Below are 7,213 nucleotides of genomic sequence, written 5' to 3'. Positions count from 1 at the left end.
GTGTTTAAATTGAGTGGCAACTTAAGCGCAGAATGTGACTGCGACTGCAATCTAGATGAGTCGCCACAATTCCAGATGATGCTAACGCCAAAGCTATGTCCCATATTGATGAAATAGTGGCTAAAATCAATGAAATGACAAATGTTTTCCCTGTTCCACCGTATTTTATGTCTCGTATACTTGTCTTTGTTGTTCACTTAGCCACGGCACATTATTTCGAACGAATTCCTGCAACGAATCAGCATTGTATTACAGCTCTCGATTTAATTCTTGGTTGAATGCATCGTGATTTGGCGTAATCATTCCTACTTCAATCAGTAGCTTCTTTGCAATAATCAAGCATTGGTACTCAATCAGAATCAATCCTTCATTGTAGATTTCATAATTTTGTCAGGATTATTCGTTTGAATGCGTAAGCGATGCAAGATATTTTCACATATGTATGTCGTCTTTGTATTTGTTCCATAACTAAATTGGTTGTGAAGGAAAACATGTGGTGATGATAATTGCGAACAGCGTTCGTATTTGGTACGCACTTGAAAAAACAACTGATTCCGCAAGTGTTAAATCCCAATGATAATCGTTCTCTAGCAAACCTAATAGTTGGCATGCTTCCCGATATGTTTGGCATTGGTGGCCATTCACAGCTTTCAAATGCGCAAATGATTTTGGTCCACATTTCTAGAATGAACAGTATACATGCGACCAAGTGCATCAGTGGAAAACACGTGTGGCCAATCTAAAACTGGGGTTCCTTGTTTGCGGCGTTGGAATTTCTTTGTTGATTGACTCCAAGTGTAATACTTGGGCACTTCAACGTACATCAGCGTCGCTGCGAACGGTTCTGCTTCACACATTGCAAAGAAGCTAGACAATGTTGTCGATGGTGGTCTCTCAGCTCGTTATGCCGCATTAGCCTCAGTGAAGTAAACTCTTTGATCATTTTCCAAATACGCTGCTAAATGTGCAACTGTGGCATATCTTTCATGAATTTGAAATGACAATAATCGCCACAGTGCTTCATTAGTACTTACGTATCTCCCTATTTGGAAGTTGCCGATTTCGTCATTCGTATTTTCCGACGCACTACCAAACATAGCCATGCCTCTCCCTTTTGTGACACAATTAATTCATTTCCAATCTCAATCTCTTGATTTTGAACTTTAACTTAGATAATTCGAATATTATTATCTTTTGAACGCTGACGATAATCTGGATATCCATCGATCTTTGTGACTGTTTCAGCAACTAACGGTCGCAGATATCGTTTTGTGCACTTTCCATCAGCCATGCAAGGCGATAATGGATTTAATGCACCGCACGGTCCATGCACCATCTGTGTCGTCACAATGTCATGCAGATGGGGATCACTGACTGGATCAGGAATTTCAGCTGATATGAAGTCATCCACTTCATTTAAATGTAATTTGCTCACCAACAAAACTAGGATATGAGCATGCGGTAGTCCATGACTCTTTCATTCCACGCAGTACATACAACAACGTGTGTCACGAAAAACTCGATACTTAGTAAGCACATCCATCATAACGTTGAGTTTTTGCTTAAATTCTCTGGTGATTATGTCGTGGCGATCTTTCGGTTTTTAGCCCGGTTCCAACTGACGTTCAATTTCCGTCTACTTCGGATTGCATGTGAACGTAATAAATAAATCCGAAGTTCCATAATTCCGCATGTACATCATAGCGTCTTGAGCGTATTTGTGCATGTGGCGTGGGCTTCCGATATAAGATGATAGAAGCATCGTCAGGCGTCCAATATTCTGAATGAATAGCATCACGCAAGTGTATATAGTCCACAGATCGCAGCTGTGCCTGATTGAATCAGATGGACGCTAAACGTTCGGTCTCGACTTTGACATACATGTCGACAGCGAATTGCTGGAATAGCTGATGGCACTTCTGAATGACATTCTCCTCATGTGTACGAATCATTATACGATACGCATAGTATTTCATTGCAAAACTGCAAAATTAAATGAATTGTTAATGGAAACCAATAATAGCAATAATTAGTGTGTGAATATTGTACCTGTAATTGGATCGACCATAATCAACGTGATATCGTATCCGCTTTGCCCTTGCTAATAAATGATTGGATATTGTAACGCATCATACAAACGATTTCTCTCGTTTACAAGATGCACGATATTGCTTCTTCGCTGAACGACAATGTCTCGCGATTTACTGGAATCGCCAACAATAATTGCAGCAACATCATTAACGGTGGGTGCATTGAATCTTTGCACATGTTCACCTGTTGGGCTACAATCCGCTCTTATGTCAAATTTGTGCATATCCGATGGTATCAGGGTTGGGCATAGTGCACTAAAAAATAAATGCAATAAGGTTTCACTAGCACTACTTCTTCAGTGGTAGTTAAACAGCAAAATCCACTATCACTGAAAACTTAGTGATAGTGAAAAAAAAAAAAATGCACTATCACTAAACCTTTACCTTTAGTGATAGTGAAAAACAAATTGCCTGCATTTAGTGATAGTGAAAACCTTTAGTGATAATAAACATTTTTCAGTAACATAACACTGTTTTTTGAAGAATAAAAATAAGATTATGTATGTACATATATGTATAAGCTGAAGCAGTATGAGGCAATGTATTCAAAATAAACCATATATTTGAGTAGAGACTTCTAATTATGCCGCACCAAAATTAGGAAAACATAATTCATTTTTTATTTGCTTTTTTTAAAGCTACATTTCAAAATTACGGTCGGTGAGATTTTGCCTTGTCGATCGATTGACAATTCCAGCAAAGGAATAAAGTCTTTCCACTGGCGCAGAGCAAGGAAGAGGTGTGTTGTATTTAAAAATTTTTTTTTTATAATAGGAAAGCGGTGCAAAGCATCAATGCTTCTATCAGCGTCATTCAAGTACAAAATTACTTCGGTTGCTACAGCTCCGCCGTGGGAGTATACTTGTATACATTGATTTGCATCTTAAAAAGGAAGTTATTTACAATTTTATTAAAAAACACGTGCGGCACTGAATCAAAAGTAGTACTCACTTAAATATTGCATTTTAATAACTCCCATTTAGTAACATTAGTTAAATTTTACAAACAAACGTACAAACTAACACTTAACTTATGCATGCTTATCGTCGGCTTAGTGTAAAAAGCTGATAAGTGCAATTTTGAAATATTAAAGGAGATATGAAAACAAAAACGTATCTTAACGTGGCCTTTCCTTTTGCATCAAAGTCAAATATTTGTTGAAAACTGGACTTATCAGCTTTTCCTTATAAGCTAGTGATATTGCACATACATATGTAACATATGTACCTTTGCTAGCATAACTGCTCATTAGAATTTTGCCTCTTTGTTTTGTTACTCTTTCGCTTCAATGTACTTACAGTGAGGAGCAAAACAGAGTACATATTTGCTCTTTTCAGATATTAGCATTGATTTTCATGATACAATTTTTACCATAGGTTTTTTGAAAGTTTGATGATGATTTTTTTTCATATAACGTAAGCATTTTAGAACATTTGTCATTGTTTTGTAATTATTTAACATGTCGTAGGTGTTGTGATATTTCTACTGGACAAAAAAGCAAACATGCATTCCTTTTTGCTCCCCAGTGTACATTTGAACATTCAAACAAACTTTGATTTTTTGAGACTGCCAAATCAAGTAGTCTGCACTTGACACCAAGATATCATGTTTTATTTCGTTGGACTGGCTTAATGACAACGCTTAATTATACCGCCTATATACCAAGAAACATTTTTATCAACAAACTAGTTGATAATTAATATCGGCCATAAAATATAAATTCAAATGTATTTAGTTAAAGCTCATATTTCATTAAAGGTTTAGTGATAGTGCAATTTGTTTTTCACTAAAGGTTTAGTGATAGTGCATTTTTATTTCACTATCACTAAATTTTCAGTGATAGTGGATTTTGCTGTTTAACTACCACTGGATAGGCAGTGGTAGTGCAATTTAGTGGTAGTGCAAAAATGCCCAACCCTGGATGGTATTCGTTTTGAACATATTAGCCACAGTATTATTATCGTGGAAAAATGCTTGCAACTGTTCAATAATTCGTCTCTTTAACTGCTGTGTTCCCTGTATATTGCACCGCACATTCAGCTGATCCACCATCGACGAAATGAAATATATTTTTAGAAATTGATGCGGTTCATCTGGTGTTGGCGCCATTGAACCATGCAATTGAAATATTTGTCCTTGTATCTGTAATTGCAAACAATCATTTGTTGAAGAATACGGTGTAACTTCTGATCGTCTGATGGTGTAGTGTGTGGTGTATATGTAGTTCTTATGTGTTGCAATTCATTGTGTTATTGTGAGTGATTGGTTATGTGTGTGGTATCTTTTACCATGCAAGTCGGCATGAAGCCGTCTTCTCGAACGATATTAGCTCCTAAGGAAGTCATGCGAAAGCAGTTATTGTATTCAAAGATGTGTTGAAGAAAATGGCTGGATTCGGGATCACTTCCATCGAAAAATGTTTTCAGTGGCTGTGGTGGTGTAAGTAATGGATCCAGTTTGACTTTTCTACTTGCGCATCACAATCTAGCCGTTTCTCTTTTGAACTTTAACGCATTGCATATAATCGTCATTAATCCAATATCTAAAGGTTCAACGTCACTGTAGTTCGCAGTGAGATCATATTGGAATGCCAAGCGATTGTATGATGCCAATGATCTTCGTGTCCTCAATTGGGAATTTTCTCTTATTATATTTTGTCTTTCTCCGTTTAAGTTCTGTGAACACACTTGTTGCTGGCTTGCATGCCTTGTGCGACGGCCGATATTAGCACGTCGTCCTCTATTCATTTTGGACTATGGACAGAGTGGTGAATTTAGACAGTTCAACTTACCACCTTAAAGAGAAATGCCTGCTGTTGAAAATGCGTAAATATTTGCACAATACACGGGATTGATTTGATGGTTTGCAATTGAAATGTTAGGAAACGAATAACTTATTTTTTTTCAATTTTTTTCACGATTTCACAGTGAACACAATACCAGTTTGTCACATAAAATTAACTGAGCAGAGAACAATGAGTAGCTGTCAAACAATGTATGTATCACGCACCTGCGCCATCAACATAAAATATTAGTTTGTAGTACATTCTATGTATCAGAGATTGCGCTGTATGTAAAAAATTTTTTTTCCGCTTTCCTGTTGAAATTTTTTCTGAATTATCTTTGCTATAAACCTCACATAGCCCGAGACCTCTCCAACGAATGCAAAACCGTGGAAATCGGTTTGTGCGTATTTTTATATGGTAAATAACTGATATTGATTACAAAATACAGCTCAATCCTCAACGCAATAAAACGTGGCACACAAAAACAACCAATACATGGCGACAAATTTTAATTAATTACTATATCAAATATGAGCGCGATCTGTTAACCGATCTATTTACAACGTCTGTTTAAGTCGGTATACCTCAGTGGTGCGTTGCGATTTGTGCAATGGATAAAAATATCGAACAAAGTATTTTTCTCAAATTTTATATAACCTAATAATAAACTACAAATATTATGTTTGAAAATCGTCAGGCAATTGTTGGAGAGAAGGTAAGAGAGCTCGACATCTGTCGCGAGTCCGTTCGAGTGATTTTCATGGATATTTTTGGTCTGAAAGGCATTCTTGCTCGATTCGTCCAGATAAATTTTATTTTTATTTTTTTCAAAAAAAAAGTATCGTAAACAACGTGTTTGGTCGTATAAATTCATAGATGTTAAATTCTATAAAGCCTTATCTTAATAGCCGAATATCTCGAGAAGTATTATTGATAATATTATAATATTAATATTTTCCATAGCTCCTGTCATTTACGAGATATATAGAAAAAAAAGCGAAATTCTTCGAAAAATCAGGTTTAGAGCCCCGTACTACCTCGCCGACTTTGTTGCACTGGGCACTTTTGTAGAGTGAACAATTCTAAGAAATATGCGTCTAAAGTCAAAGTGATGCAATAAAACACTTTTGATCTGTAGGAGTTTAAAGATAAAAACTCACGATTTTAGTGTATTTTCTACGAAAAATTTTAACAGGCCTTGGTCCAGTTCTTAATGTTAATATTATTCTTCCTCTTCTTAATTGGCGTGGACATCGCATATGCGATTATAGCCGAGTTAACAACAGCGCACCAGTTGTTTCTTCTTTTCGCTACGTGGCGTCAATTGGATATTCCAAGCGTAGCCAGGTCCTTCTCTGGTACCTCCAACGGAGTGCAGGTCTTCCTCTGCTTCTCCCGGCGGGTACAGCGACGAACACTTTCAGAGCTGGATTGTTTTTGTCCATTCGAACGTAACCGCTGTCTTTTAATTCGCTGAACTTTGTCAGTGTCGTCATATATCTCACACAGCTCTCACGTTCCATCGAATGAGATATTCGCCGTGGCCAACGCGCAAAGGTCCATACATCTTTCGCACAACTTTTCTCTCGAAAACTCGCAACGTCGACTCATCCGTTGTTGACATCGTCCAAGCCTCTGCACCATATAGCGTTATAGAGTTTATAGTATTATAGAGTTTGGTTTTTGTTTGTCGAGAGAGAACTTTGCTTTTTATTTGCCTACTCAGTCCGGAGCATCACCTGTTAGCAAGAGTTATCCTGCATTGGATTCCCAGCCTGACATTGTTGGTGGTGTTTACGCAGCCGTATTAGTTTTGCGGGGATAACAAATTCAGACATCGCGGCATAAAGGCAGCTTCTTTTCGTGCTGTCAAAAGCAGCTTTGAAATCGACGAAGAGGTGGATTGTGTCTATTCTCCTGTCACGTGTTTTTCCAAGATTTGGCGCACGGTAAATATCTGGTCGGTTGTTGATAATATTTAATATTTAATATTTCACACAATATGCTCGATAGAACCTTATATGCGATGTTGAGGAGGCCAATCCCATGGTAGCTGGCGCAGATTGAGGGGTCTCCTTTTTTAAGGATTGGGCATAGCACACTTAAATGCCGATGGTTCGGCATGCTTTCGTCCGAACATATTTTACAAAGAAGCTGATGCATGCTCCTTGTCAGTTCTTCGCAGCCGTGTTTGAATAGCGCGGCCGGCAATCCCTCGGACCCCGCAGCTTTGTTGTTCTTCAAGCGAGTAATTGCTATTCGAACTTCTTCCTGGCCGGGCAATGGGACGTCTGCTCCATCGTCGTCGATTAGGGCATCGGGTTCGCCTTCTCCTGGC

This window comes from Bactrocera latifrons, unplaced genomic scaffold, assembly GCF_001853355.1.
Source record: "Bactrocera latifrons isolate USDA-ARS-PBARC rearing strain unplaced genomic scaffold, ASM185335v1 scaffold_874, whole genome shotgun sequence".
In the NCBI taxonomy this organism is placed as follows: Eukaryota; Metazoa; Arthropoda; class Insecta; order Diptera; family Tephritidae; genus Bactrocera; species Bactrocera latifrons.
Note: the sequence above shows the minus strand (reverse complement) of the source record.